The following is a 16,025-nucleotide window of genomic DNA, read 5'->3' as shown; positions in this document are numbered from 1 at the left end:
TTAAGTGTTCTATTAGATCTCTCAACCACTGCTTGTCCCGTAGGATTGTGTGGTATACCGGTGACATGCTTTATGTTATAATATTTGGAAAACTGTTCCATTTTTGTGGAGACATATGCTGGAGCATTGTCAGTTTTTATCTGTGCAGGTATACCCATAACTGCCATCACCTCTAGCAGGTGTGTAATAACAGAATCAGCTTTTTCAGAGTTAAGAGCAGTAGCCCATTGGAATCTTGAGAATGTGTCTATAGTATGATGCACATATTTCGAATTTCCAAATTCGGCAAAGTGAAAGACATCCATCTGCCAAACCTCATTTCTCAAAATACCCTTAGGATTACAACCTACTGGCAATGGAGTTTGATTATAAAAGGAACAAGTAAGACAATTTCCCAATATCTCCTTGGCTTGTTGCCAAGAGATGGAGAAGTCCTTTTTCAAACCTTTACTATTTACATGATGTTTCTTATGATATTCTGAGGCTTCTAGCACACTTCCAATTAATAAACACTCAATCTCATCATTGCCTTGTGCTACTGGGCCTGGCAGACACGTATGGGATCTGATATGTGTAATGTATATAGGATTACTTCTGTTTCTGATTGTTTCCCATAATTGTAAAAACAATGAGGTTAATTCTGTATTGTCAGGAACAAATTCTGCAGTCTCAATGTGTAAGACGACTCTCTCTGCATATTGGGAATCTGTACCTGTATTAAGAGGTTCTGTAAAATCCATAAGTACCATGAGAATTGAATATAATTCTGCCTTCTGTACAGATGTATATGGACTTTGAGGTACTTTACTTACCTCACCTACTTTATAACCTGCCTTACCTGATTTGTTGGCATCAGTGTAGAAAGGAAAACTCCAGAAATGGGAGTTTGTCTTACAATAAGTGGAAGAATCCAGATAGTCATTTTTATGAATTTAATTCTGTCAGTTTTGAGATAATTGTTGCTAATTGTTCCCAAAAAGTCAGTAAGAGCTATTTGCCAATATTCATTATCCTTCCACAAGAGGGAAATTTCTTCATGAGTTAAAGATACTATAATTTCTGCTGGATCATTTCCAGTTAGTTGATGATATCTTAATTTTCCCTTTAAAATCAAATCAGAAATCTCTTCTATATATGTCTTTAACTTTTTATTCTGTTTATGTGGCAGAAATATCAACTCCAATATGGTGTCTTCCTTCTGCATCAAAATTCCAGAAGGGTATTCTCTGGATGGCATGATAACCAGAATACAGTCTAAATCAAGGTTTATCCGATCTACGTGTGCATCCATTATTCTGTTTTCTCCCCATTGTAAGTATTTTTCTGCCTTAGCAGATAATATTCTAGGACTGTTTAGGTCCTTATCACCTTTAAGGGCCATTTTAAATGCTTTAAGTCATGTCCTTCTACACCAATAATAGTCGGTAATTGAGAAATTTCCCCTAATAATTTCTGAAGAGAATTAAGAGTTTGATAACGATCTCTCCTCATTTGTACCTTTTGAGGTCTGATTCTTTTTAAGTCTATCTTGTAACCTAAATAGCTAATAGAATCTCCTCTTTGTATCTTTTCTGGAGCAATCTGTAAACCTCAACAAGGCAGAACTTCCTTCACCATTTCAAACATACATTCCAATGTTTCCTTATTAGAATCTGATAAAAGAATATCATCCATGTAATGAAAAACAAGAGATTGTGAAAATTTATGGGAATTATTTCCAAAGGTTGCTGCACAAAGTGTTGACACAAAGTAGGACTATTTAGCATTCCTTGTGGTAAAACCCTCCACTGATATCTCCTAACTGGCTGTGAATTATTAAGAGTTGGTACAGTAAATGCAAATTTTTCTCTATCATTTTCCTGTAACGGTATTGTGAAAAAACAGTCTTTTAGATCAATGACTCTGATAGGCCATCCTTTAGGTATCAAGGAAGGCAATGGCATTCCAGGTTGCAGAGAGACCATTGGTTGAATTACCTTATTTATGGCTCTCAGGTCTGCCAGCATTCTCCACTTACCTGTCTTCTTTTTTATAACAAATACAGGAGAATTCCAAGGACTGGTAGATTCCTCTGTATGTCCAGCCTCTAGCTGTTCCTGTACTAACTTTTCTAAAGCCTCTAGCTTCTCAGAGGTCATAGACCATTGTCCTACCCAAACAGGTTCATCTGTAAGCCACTTCATTGGCAGGGCCTTTGGCTCCTCTGAAGGTGCATCATTTTTACGTAATTTCTGTACAGTAACAGTTGTAACAGTTGGTAACAGTTTTCCATAGCGTCTTACCAGATCTTTTCTACTATATAAAGATTGTACATAATATGTATCTGACACTGGAGGAATATTAATCTGAGTATTCCATTGCTGTAAGAGATCACGACCCCAGAGATTTATAGCTATATCTGACTCGTATGGTTTCAGTATCCCTTTCTGTCCTTCCTGTCTAATACAGACCACCAAGTTCAACACTCTGTTGAACTCTAGATAGAGTTCCAATTCCTAAAAATTGTATATTTTCCTTTCTAAGAGGCCAAGACTTTTGGGTATTACTAGTTACCTCCGCCCCAGTCTCTACTAAGCCAGTAATAACTTTATTATTAATTTTCATTTTCAACTGAGGCCTTATATCATTAATAGAAGTTTTCCAAAATATGCATTTCTCATTTTGTCCAGTCACTTTTGAATTTTCATCACTATTCAAACTAATATCTACAGTAGTATCATTTTTCACAAGACCTATCTATTTGTCCTGTGAGAGATTGTCTCCCACTGCTACTGAGAATTACCCTACCTTACTCGAAGTGGGGGACTTCTTGAGGGCCCCCCTCAGGGTTTCCTAACCTTAACGAGTTTCCTTGTATGTCCCTGGTCGATCTACATTCATTAGTCCAGTGCCTGCCCTTACCACATCTTCTACACCATCCAGAAGACAGTGGCCTTCTGTATGAGTCATTGTTAGAATTCATTTGTCTACAATTTCTCTTAGTATGTCCCATTCTACTACAGCTGAAACATCTAGGTTCCTGGTCCCTTCATGGTCTCCTGGGGAAGGCTCTTCCTACACAAGATTCTGGTTCATAGTAGTAGTAACCTCTAGCCTCTTGGTACCTATGTTGACCTCTGTAAGGTGCTTCTCCTTCCCAAGCCCTTGCATCCTTACCTCTAGAACTTTTAATCTCCTGTTGCCTATTTAAACCTTTTGAGATGGCTTCTCCTACCCAAGCTCCAATATCTTGTACATTATAGTCAATGTTGGCTGCATGCAAAACCCATTCTTCTTGCAGAGCTGATCTGATCTTTAAAGGTAAAAGTATTCTTTTGCATATTGGTTTTGCATTTTCATAAATTATTATATATATAATTGATTCTCTTGTTTCTGGATATGTTACCTGTAATTCTCCTGCCCTAGTTAACCTTTGCAAAAAGTGCTGGAACTGTCTGTAAGCCCCTGTTCTATTCTGGTATAAACTTCTAGGCGTTCTCCTGGCTCACGAACCTTATCCCAGGCATTTAATGCTGCTTTCCTGCATAGGTACACTAAATGGTTGTCATATTCAACCTGAACCTGTGGGTTAGCATAAATACACTCACCAAGAATTTATCTAGGGGGGCTTCAAAATCTTCCTTTATTCCTTTACATTCAAGGAGCTTCACCTCCTCCCTAAACAATTCCCTCCATTGGATTTGGCATGAATTCTCAAGTACAGCTGCTACCAGTCTTTCCCAGTCAGTAGACACCACCCTGTTAAAGGTTGCCCATGAATGTAATAGCTGTTTTACTTATGGGCTTTGAGACCATATGAGACAACTGATTCTTTAATATTCTTAAGATCCTTCAGCTGTATAGGTTGCCATACATAAGCCATCTGTCCCTGAGGATGTTTCTTAGAAGCTGGCTTTTCTACCATGGTAGCTGGGTTCACTAATGGTGTATGAGTAACAACCTTAGAGGAATAGTCATAACATCTGGGTGGAGTAGGTGCCACGGATTGGAGTGATTCTGCCTCTGGGGCATCCCAAAGATCTTTAATCCTATTAATGATATCCTATTGAAAAGTTTCAATCTCCTTAATCATAAAAGATTCCAAACAAGTTAGTGAATTTGTAAATTGCTCTAACTGCTCCTCTACACATTTCTCTAGGTCTTTAATATGGTCGTCCTTAGGCAGCATCTGGATGGTATGGAAACTGCCTTCTAAGTATTGGAGTCTAGATTCAAGTTCATGATTTGCTGATTTTGAGTCCTCAGCAGTTGACCATATGTACCTATGTAATCTGTCAGCATTGTATTGTAAATTACTTTCCAATCATTCGAATCTAGACTTAAATTTGTGTTCTGCTACCTTAGATGCTTCAATAATTTTTTGAATGTTATTGTCCAATTTGTCAACCCTATCCTAGGTATTTTCCACCTTTGCATCTAGTTTCTGGGTAACAGTGCCTATCTGAGTTTCTAGCTGGCTACAGATATTCTTTAGTTCGCCACAGTCCTCTGACAGCCTACCTCTAATGCCTGAGACATGGAGGAACTCTCTCTGTTTATCTTATCATAAATAATCTGCATCTCATCTTGGGTAGCAGACAGTTCTGTCTTTATTGTATTGGACACAGAGCCACACTTATCATCCAATTTCTGTTCCACTTGTTGCACAATGGTGGTCTGACCTAATCTTTTCTCCAAAAGTTCATTGTGCAAAGCTGTAATTTCCTGTAAGTAGGTGGTGAGGTTATCCTTATCCCTGTTCCTGAGGTTTCTGGCTAGAAATGTTTTTTGTGCCAACAAGCTAACTGCCATCACTGCATATAGGCTGGTAATTGGCAGATTAGCATCCTCCTCAAACATTGAATTCACATAATAAGCAAAAAATATTACCAATTTCAGAAAATGATAAATAGGCCACCATAATTTACCTGATTTCTACTCCAGATAGTTACTCCAGATAGCAGTAACTATCTTTGACCAGCAGGTGGTGCAGTTGTTCAGCTACTCGGTGTGGTGTTTGGCAGAGTCAGTCAGGCAAGATGGTAGTAGCCATGGAGAGAGGTCACAAAAGCGGCTGCACTTATCTTAGAGAGTATATGGCCTTGCAGCCACAACCAATGAAAGAGAGGTGGCTTTATGTCTCAGAGGCCAGGGGAAGCTCCTGCTGAAAGCTGAGGCCTACTTGGCTCTAGGCAGGAGGCCTCCAGGCAAGGGTAGGCTTCAGTCCAAGCCGGTCCGGTGCACACAGCTAGAAACTGCCTCCCAACTGGGCAGATGGTTCAGAGAGGCTCAGCAGCAGCGGGAATATGCTTGTGTGGCACAGCGGGTTGGCTGCAAGCCAGGAGCACCTGTGGAGAGAAGGCATTTTCCCAGCCTAGGCCCGAAGTCCTGGTGGGACCAGAAGGCTGTCCCAAATGGGGCCAAGATCCTGCTCCTGACACCAGATATAATGGGAAATTACCAATATGGAGCCTGGTTGAAATACAAGGGATTTTAATAGGGAGAAAGCCTTACTTACAAAGGTACCCAGCCAGCCATGGGCAGCAGTCTGTACAGCAAGCCAAAAGTGAAACCGAAACCAGAAACCAGCCACCTGACCAACTCTCACTCTACATCACCCTGAGCTTGAAGGCATGGTCAGGCATACTTTTAGCCAGCCCCTAAGCAGGCGTGGCTACAGCTTCCCCTACACAGGACTTTTCTTAAATTCCCTATTCAGAAAGGTAAGAGTTCCAAATAGTTCTGGGATGGACACCCAGCAGTATATAATGGGGTCACTTCCCAGAACTGCCATGTAATTCTTCCTCCAATGATTTCCCATGGAGTACTTTTTAGTGTTTCCATCTCCAAGAGGTAGCTAAAGACAATAGATGTGCCCCATGAGATAATTTGATTGGAAAATAATGGTCATGATGTCTTGAATTCCTATGTGAGAGCCATAGAATTGGATAAGAGTTTTATTATGGCCAATTTGACATGATTGGAATTAAAGGTTTAGACTACCTCTTGTCTTGTGCTACTCCATTTTAACATTTAAAGAATTATCTGGGTATCTTCATGGAATGTCCCTCATGTCAACAGGAGAATGAGAATATATTATCTTCATTAAAACTCAAAAATAAATTTGTTCCCCCTCCCCACAAATCACAAAGTGTGAGATTGAGCAAGTCCAGACCTGCTGTGGACAAATATCCTGGTTCTACACTTGATCTGGCTGGCATCAAACAATGGGTCTGTTGTTAGGCCATCTGTGAAGAGAAGGAATGCTAGTAACTGCTCTCTAGGAAGCCCAACTAGGATCATGGGAAAACAAAACCACTTCCAAAGATCACAGGTTTTGAGTTAGGAGTACCCAAAGAAAAACAGTGTGGTGTGAAAGTTATGGTCTGGGATGGCTCTGGCTGCCTTCATTTAGGTGGTGTGGCTTGTGCATTCCACTTAGACCAAACACCTTATTCTGCTTGCCATTAACAAGTGTAGTTCTTCAAGTTTCTAACAGACTTGCCTTTTCTATGATGTGTTAACTGCTCTTTAAGCACCAAAGTAGGAAGGCAAAGCAGAAAGAAAACTCTGAGGGTGAGAAATTCTCAGAAGCCAGCTTTTAAAGCACAAAGCTATTTAAGTTGAGCTTGAAAAAGAAATCCATGTTACCTGTGCCTGACTATTGATTTCCTTCATTATATGAGCATATTCCTACTGGTTTATTCTCAGAATGATTGTAGAAATTGCTAGAGAAAATTTTAATAAAATAAAATAGGTCTCTTCACCCCATGCTCTGTCATCAAATGCAGCCTTACTCTCCTCTCCTGAGTCTCCCCCATCCTCTCTTTCATGTTGTTTTGTATGCATCTTTACCTGTGAGGGAAGTGAGAGTTTTCTTCACCAGAGAACACTATCCTTGGTGATATTTCTTCAATATCTTCAATTTTTTTATTGGACAGAAAGATGTCACTCATGGAGAGGGACAAAAGTCACAAAGGACTTGTGTATAAAAGGACTCCCTGCACACTGAGTGATAGCAGGCAAGATAATTTTCTCTTACTTTGGTACAAATTTATGGAAAATGATACTCATGAGGCTAATTTGTTGTGCTTTCTCTCTCTGTGGATTCTCTCTTTCTCCTCTCTCTCTTTAATCTTCTAACTTATTTCTGCCTACATCTCTTTCTCCCATTCCATCTCCCTCTTTAAAAGCATTAGTTAACGTTGAAGAAATTTTTGGGAAATACAGTGACCAGTTATCGACGCTGTTTGGTATTTTCTCTAATTCCATTTTCCAGGATAGACCTTTTGTAAATTTAGTTTGATAGCATTGTTTTTTTAGCATAAAATAACCATAATGTTTTTCCTAGCCAAACAAGGTCCTAAAGCACCATCCCAATCAATCCTATGACTTATGACTAAACATGTCAAGTATGATCATGTTTTCATATTATCCTTAGTAGAAGTTTAGATACTTGGGACTCTGTGCTATTGATCAATAATAAAATGAACTTGGCTTATAAGGTGCATCTGTGTGTACTATGGAGGTCATACCTTAAAAAAATGACTTTAGGCATAGTATTCTGGTTCAGAAGTATAGGTGTTTTCTACCTAGCCTGCCGATCTAAGTTGAGTCCAGAGGTTCTGCAGTGAGAGGAAAGAAAAAGTTCCAGGAAATTGTGTTTTGGCATCCATTTACATGTCATGGAACATACCACTCACCATAAAAAATAAAGGAGTTTTTGAATTAAGAATAATTTTATAGAATAAGAAAAATGAAGCACTAAATAAAAAGACTTTGTCAGGGTCAAAAATACATACAGTGCCTGGGAGATGGCTCAGTTGGAAAAAAAAAGCTTACTGCTGATGGATAGGGACCTGAGATTAGATTCCCTGAATCCATGTAAAATCCAGGCATAAAAGTGAACATCTGTATAGTGAAGGCTATAGTCAAGCATATCCATAGCTAGCAAGTCAGCTTAGCCAAATTTTCATCAACTGGTTCAGTGGTGGAGCTTGTCTAAAAAATTAGATGAAGAGTAACTGAGGATAATAACCAATGTTGAACTCTGGTGGACTGGGAACTCATGTACACACTTGTCCCTGGTCACTGTCCTAAACTTTGCACAGGGAGAAAACACAGGTATACACACACACACACACACACACACACACACACACACACACACACACACGATTAAATACTTCTTCATTATAAATGTAGATGATTATTATATAGAGAAAGTAACAGGAGGTCTAATAATTTAAAAAACTGACTATGCTGCTGAGAAATACCGAGCTGAAGAACTGCTGAAGCAGCTCTCAGCATCTCTATATTACTCTTTTATCAATTGTGTTACTTAGTTTCTTGCCACCTTAATGCATCTGAGTTAATTTCAGTTGGGGACATAAAGGTCCTTGTTCTCATAGGTAAGCACTAAGGGAACCAGGAATGTTAACCCCATAGGGCTGTTGCTTCAAAGGAAGCTATATAAAGTTATCCACCCAGAAGCCGGGGATTGAAGTGGTTAATAACCTGGTGGCCTTTGCCCTCTGGATCCTCCCCTAGATCCTTCTAATGATCTTGTCATTCTATAGAATGTATCTTTGTAGAAGGTGCCACTTCCCGTCAGTCAATCTATAGAGCCAATTTTTATGGAATATGTTACAAGTAGATTACAGATTTTCAATGTACTTAACATTTTATGCTTTATTGTACATACAGGATTGAGTTACTTATCACCATGAAAAATTTCACCAAATTGTGATGCGCTTAAAACTGCCTATAATAACCTAGTCGGGTGTCAGTCTCCTGAAGATTGAATCAACATGAGCTATTTAGTCATATTGGACCAAACTGCCTACTTGTTTGGATACTTAACTTTACTAGCCGTGGTGACAAAAGAGACCCCTACAGGAAACCTAAGAAAGCCAGGAGAAATAAAGAAGGAAGTTGCATTCCTCCATGGCCTCTAGTTCTATTCCTGCCTTCAGGTTCATGCTATGCATCCCTGCCCTGCCCTTGTTTGGGGATGGATGGTTATTCAGAACCTTGCAAGCTCAATAAACTTTTTCCTCATAAAGCTCTTTTGGTCTTGATAGTTATGACAGCAATAGGAAGCAAACTATGAAACCAAATAAATAAATGGAATTGTCAATAGTCATAAAAGTTCAGTAATATTGGCAAATATTGGTATATGAAATATTCCTGACTCTAGAAAACTTTAAGTTTTATGTTTCTTTAATCAAATAATAATTAACTCCAAAGCTTTCTTAGAACTCATTACTTATAATTTATTCTATCATTACCATAATCACAAAGAGGTTTTCTTTTTAAATTTTAAAAACACATATCTTATGTGTGTTTGCATGTGTGTACTGCATAGTGTGTGTGTGTGGAGAGTGGAGGATGACTTACTGGAATCAATTTTCTCCTTTTACCATATGGGTTCTGGGAATGAAACTGAGGTCCTCAGTTTGAGTGCTTGCTATCCCTCACTGCCAAAGAGGATTTCCTTTTAAAAAATATTTATTTTAATTTTTCTTATTAATCTAGACATGTAAAATTTAATTTTTCATTTTCTACAGTATTAAATATGTGGGATTTCTGCCCTGTACAAATATTATATAGTCTATCAATGTGTAAAATCTCTTGTAAGGACTTTCAGAATTTCATTTCTTGGGTAATGAATCAGAGTGTTGTTGAGAACTTGGGAGTTAGGCAATGTAATCATTCCTTAGAACTAAAGTAGAAAATGGTGTATAATATTAAGTAAGTGACAGATTCCTATGAAATCGGTAAAACATAATATTTAATAATAAGTGGAGTCTTGGTTGGATCACTTTAAGTGAATTTTTTTCATCCAAATATCTGAGAACTGTAACTGAAATTGGAATATCATCAGTAATTGAAGAACACCTAGAGAATGGTCAAAGCATTTCTAGTTCCCTGTGTACAAACACTGAAACACATGTGAAGCCAAGGACTAATCTCTTAGCTAGATCAATTTCAGATAAGCAGTGCATGCCATGATCACTGATTCTTTGCAACAATGTAGTTTTTTATTTTTATTTATGGTTAAACTTTTTTATACTGTCATGTAATTAGGAGACTTAATTTTATTTGTATGCATATATTTTTCTAAATGATATTTACTGATAAACTCTACACATTTATTTACAAAGCAGTGGGCACATACTTAAGGTCCTTTATATTATGTTGATGATTTTACACAGATGGTGGAAACAGCATCCAGTAATGGAGTTTTACCTCTTTGTATATGTCTCTATTCTCTTTTTTACATCTAGCCAGGACCACACTTCAAATTTCTCTGTGCTTTACATATGTAATGATTGAAAATGTACTTTCTCCCAAAGGCCTATGTGCCAAAGCTCATTCTCTAGCCTACTGCACTATTTGATAATGATGGGACCTCTAAGAAGTGGGACTACATAGGATGCCTTAGGAAATTGTATCACTGTCCAAAAAGGAAATGGTGAATGCAACCATTTATTTCTTCTTTCTTCTTCTCAGTCTTCAAGAGATGAGCAACATTGTTCTACCGTATGCTCATTACTATGGTAGGATATGTTGTCAAAAGCCCAAATCAATAGAATAAACAACTATAGACTAAAATCTATGAAACCAAGATCCAAATTAAAACTTTCCTCTTTTGAAAGTTAATTGTAGCACATATTTTGCTGTAGTAACTGGAAGCTGGATAGTGTAAACAATTGTGTAAGTTTCAGTCTGCCTTCTCATGCCTACTAAAGCTTTTCTTCAAGCCAATAAATACCACTATGTACTTACTGATACCATTTTCTATTTCATTCATAGTGTCCTATTTTTGAGGCTCCTCTGAATTTATCCCATAATTCATGGTTGAATGTGATTTTCCTATTTTGTTCTTCTTCTTGTGGTGGGATTCTTCCACTAGGGAGTAATTTTTCATCATGAAAAAATCATCTAACATAGAGCAAAGGACTACCAGTCTACAATCCATACCACCAGAAAAACTAGGAAACAAGGAGGACCCCAAGAGAAAAACACATGGTCCCCAGAAGAAGGGGTAAGGGACAAGAACACTTGAGCAAATTGGGAGCTTGAGGGGAGCGAGGAAGGAGATAGGAAAAAGAGAAGGGGAGAAAAGGAGGGGGAGGAGAACAAGAGGCATCAGGAAGACTGAGAGGTGGGGGGTAGGGGGGGAAGGAGAACAAGGAAGGAGATGTAGGGAGAATCCCTGGAAACCTGTACCACTGACCATACCCATTTATACGTGGTCACAGGTATGTAGAGGGGTAGGATAAAGGTCAGAGACAGGAGTTTCAGGGTTCAAGCTAGGTCTTGGTGTGCATCTAAGACTGGGCTGCTCGGAGTGCCAATCTGGTTATCCGCCACATGTGTGAGTTGTTTTCATCATTATCATTGATAATAGACCATCAATAACCATAAAAAATCATCAAAAAAGTTTAGGATCCAGAGATAAAAGTTACACACCATTTTGCAAATATTAATGGTAAGCTTGATGTTTTGAAAAAAATTATATATATATATATATATATATATATATATATATATATATTCAAATGAAATTAAGGAGCTACCAAATCCTACCTTTTACATTCCAATAAGTGAAAGATCACAATTGAAATTCTAGGTATGAAGAGAAGACATAGACCAGTATTTGCTCTAGGGGATTTAGTAAACTGGAAGCATGTTTTAGCTATAATGGAGATAAAGCTATGCTTTTGCTATCTGCATCTCAACACTTTCTGTGTTGAGTGGCTGTAGATAATCACTCTGAAAGTAGTGCTGGAAATACTCATTTCTTTCCTGTAATCATATAAGTACGAAATGCACTGGTATGCCAAACACATGGGGAGTTGTTTTCCTTGCCCAGAAACTGCCAAGTACATGGAATAATTTGCAAAACACATTTGGGAGTGTGATGTGGATTTTTAAAAATAATCCATGTGCATTTATTATAAAGTTGGTAGCTCTTGTGATACATAAATCAAATCAACTTGTATTTAAACATTTATTGAACTTACGGCTGAGTCCTTTTCTCATAATGCACTATTGAACAAGGACAGGCTTTTCCTAAATGTTCTTCATGCACATGAAAACTGGCATCTATTAGTGTCCCCAGCATGGGTGATACCTGGTATATTTATTATTTAGGACATTTTGGAAGAAGCTTTCAACTACTTATGACCCTGTGAAGATTTCCAGAATCCATTACCTATAGTTACATTCTAAATTCTCTTGTTCCCTCCAGTGGTGCTACTACTTCTCCAATTTGTATCCAATGAATTTATTCTCCTTATCTGACAGATTACACCAATTCACTTAACACTGGCTCATCCTGTCTGCCTTTAAGTGATATTTTTCTGGAAGCTGGTGCCCCAACTCCGAACTGAATATGCCACTCACACATGCATGGAAATGCCTATATACTAGAATTTCACTTGCCTTTTAATCATGAAGTTGAAAGTCAGGATTCACTATGAGGGTTTTATTATGTGATTCCAAGATATTTTAAGAACAGACCACATGGAAAACAGACAGAAAGCATGTGGCGAGGGGAACACAGATATTTTTTAACTTCAAAGAGAATGGCCAGGAATAAATAAGTCACTCTCTAGCCATCACTTACAATGTATTTATTACCCTTTAAAAGTAGCCAGAAGTACTAAAATGTAAGTGAAAGGAACTGCTTCCCTCCTGCAAGTACTCAAGAGCGCCCTTTGAGAACACTGTATTCTTGTATTTTTTGTGTCTGTTAAATTACCCAGTAGAGGCATACTTGCTCTACCAATTCCAATAAAGTATATATGTTTCCTTTTGCAAAAGTTTAAAATACTCTGTGTCGTCTTTGCTTAGAAAATTTATGCTTATTAAAAGTTGAGAATTTTTTCTTAGTGTGGAAATTCATCTGTATGTTTTACTTCGATTTGTTTGGGTCTTGGAAAACTGGTATTAGAGTCATCATCTTGTTCCACACTCTATTTTATTGAATAAATCATAGGGCAATTCACATATTATAATGGATGTTAGTTTTTCATTGTTGGTCATGTGTAATATTGCAAAATACCCCCATCGTATAAACACATGAAGCATAATTTAACAGCACACCACAATCTTTGGCAATATATATATATATATATATATATATATATATATATATATATATAGAGAGAGAGAGAGAGAGAGAGAGAGAGAGGCGGTGGGGAATGCAAGTGAACTAGGTTAGTTCTTCTTGCCTCAATAAACCCTGTGTACACTCTCCCTCATGGACATGTCCAAATGGCTGTCTAGTCCATGAGTCTAGATTCCCTCAAGATGACAATATTAACCATCAAAGTTAAAAATGCTGCAGTATAATCCTCCATGTTGGGGAATTCTAAATATTCTTTTATCTCTGAGTATTTGCTGAAATTTTTATTTTTATTTATTTCTTTGTAAGCATCCAAGGTAAATTTTCTCTGTGGTCTAGCATCTTTCTCATCTTGATATTCATCAAACTGTGGTTGATGCTGTTTTATTTTTGTCTTTTCTTCAAGCAATTTTTAGCATCAGCTTCTCTTTTCTGTAAAGAACAAAGCTACAGTGTAATGACAGCTTCCCTATAAGCCATCTAAGTAACTTCCTACGCTCATGTTTGTTCTCCTCAGAAAATCAGAGAACACAAAACACTGGCTACATCTGACAAGATGCTAAGTTGAACTCATTTTTCAACAGACATGCTGTGGCAAACAGTTTTGTACACAGGCATGTAGATTGGAACAGAGTGAAAAAATGATCAGATAGTATGATAACACACTTTAAAAGTTCAACATTGTTTTTTAAAGCTAATAACTTGTACTGTAGTAGAGATGGGCCTGTTTCTGTTGAGAAATATTGTTGCATAATATTTTGTTGAATAGACACTGGTTTTGGGACCAGCCTATTGGTGAAGGATGGGGAGTTTGTATCCATGCAGTCCTGCTTAAAGTTGGGCATGAAGACTAGAAAAGTAAAGGTAGCTTTTGACTCAGTTTTGGCAGAAAGAGGTTTTTAAATATTGTAACTAAATAAAGTCAGGTTCTCCCTGGGACTATAATATTTAAGGAACCTAAAAGGCACAAAACATTCTGATTAAGCATTAATTTCTAAAGAACACTTTAGCTTTTATTTTACACATTTGTTAACAATGTATTTTAGTATACCAAACCACCTGTATATGTACCTATGAAAGCTAAGAAATTATCATAGTTACGTTGCTGTTTATATGAATAAGACTATGCTGTTTGCCAATCAATTAACAAATTATCAAAGTTAGTTTATTTATGTGAGAGAGCACACTGTGTCAATATGCAAGAAATGTTGATGGGGAATGTACTGTGTATGCTTATCTTATTGATTGTTAAATAAGATACAGTTTGGCCAGTGAGACAGCAAGCAGACAGGACTAGGAGTCAAAGAGGATTCTGGGAAATGTAGTAGAGAAGTGATGATCCAGGCAGGAAGTGACATAGCAAGAAGACTCATATTTAAGTGAAGGAGAAACAGGAAGGGCCCTCTTTTCCACTCCTGCTCCTGCTCCAGCGGCACAATGTGATTCACCGGCAAGGAGGGATGCAAATAAGGCATCTGATAAGATAAATCTTATAAAATATATAGATTTATGATAATTAAGACTGAGCTAACAGATGAGGAATCCTAGTCATTGGACAAGCAGCATTGAACCTAATTTCTGTGTTTTCATTTGGGCCTAATTCAGGTGGGCAGCTGGCATAAAACTCACACATGGTACACTGTTTGGAGTTTGAACTACACTTCTTTCACTTGGTTGGCACTAGAAGATAAGTCAGTTGCATGATATTCCATGCTTCTTCATGTTACCTGAAGCACTTGGCTTTTTACCTGCTTCAGGAATGTCCTATCACCATGACCACCAAGTCAAGGCCAGTAGTGAAGTCATATTCGTACAGCATGTCTCAAAGTCTTCTAAGTCCAAGTAATCTGAATACTACAACATCACAAATTTATGAAATCTAACATCCAAGAGTGAAATAATATAATGTATATACATTACTTAGCAATATCAGGAAAAGATCCGTTACCTTTCCTTTGATTTGCCTGCCCTGCAAACACAATAAACCATTGTAAGACTGACTGTGTTCATCTCCAATTCCTACCAACTATACATTAGATGATTAAGAACATTTTTTTTCAAATCTGAAGTTATGCCAATCTAAATACAGTATTTCCATTTATTTCCTAACAACTTGAGTTGCATTATGAACAGAGCAATTTGCCTAAATACCTGAGCATCTGGATGCCTGTCCTTTATTTACAATTTGCCTAGCAGACAAGTGATTAAGAATTTTCAGAAAATGCCCACTAGGTTTTTAAGATAGAAAGTAAGTTATGATTCAGAAAAACCATTTGGCTGAAGTGAAATTTTATGCAATTAAATCCCTGCAGTAAATATATTGGCAAATTATTTAAACACTTCTACACACTTAGGACCATGGCCAAGAAAATAAGATGGAAGGGAATTTGGCTTCTTAGAAGTGACTTTCTTCCACCTTCTCCACAGACTGTAGGAATCGTGACTCTGGAAGGCCCAATTGTACATTAGACCACTAGACCCAAGGTTTATCAGTGTAAATAATGGTTCTTAAAAGTTTTGTTAACTTTTTAACATTAATATAGACATTTCTTTTAAGTTTGCTTCTACGGGGTCACTTAAAAGTTTACATATTTTATAAAACTCAGATATTGGCTTAAATTCATTAATTCCCCACTTGACACTGAAGTATGGGTAAAAACAAGGGGTCTCTTGAAGAGGATACAAGCTGGGATATCATTTCTTGCCCTTATCACCTCACTTGATCACTATTTCATATCCTCAATTTGTTCAACTCTCATGTCAATTCTGAATCTTCAATTAGTCTCTTCATTTTAGCCTTAAGGTACCCAAGAATGCTCTGATTTTTGCCAAACATTTCTTTTATATTTTGATGGAATAAAATATTTATGGTATTTGATATATATATATATATATATATATATATATA

This window comes from Cricetulus griseus, chromosome 5, assembly GCF_003668045.3.
Source record: "Cricetulus griseus strain 17A/GY chromosome 5, alternate assembly CriGri-PICRH-1.0, whole genome shotgun sequence".
In the NCBI taxonomy this organism is placed as follows: domain Eukaryota; kingdom Metazoa; phylum Chordata; class Mammalia; order Rodentia; family Cricetidae; genus Cricetulus; species Cricetulus griseus.
The sequence above is the reverse complement of the archived record's forward strand: the minus strand, read 5'-3'. Positions refer to the sequence as shown.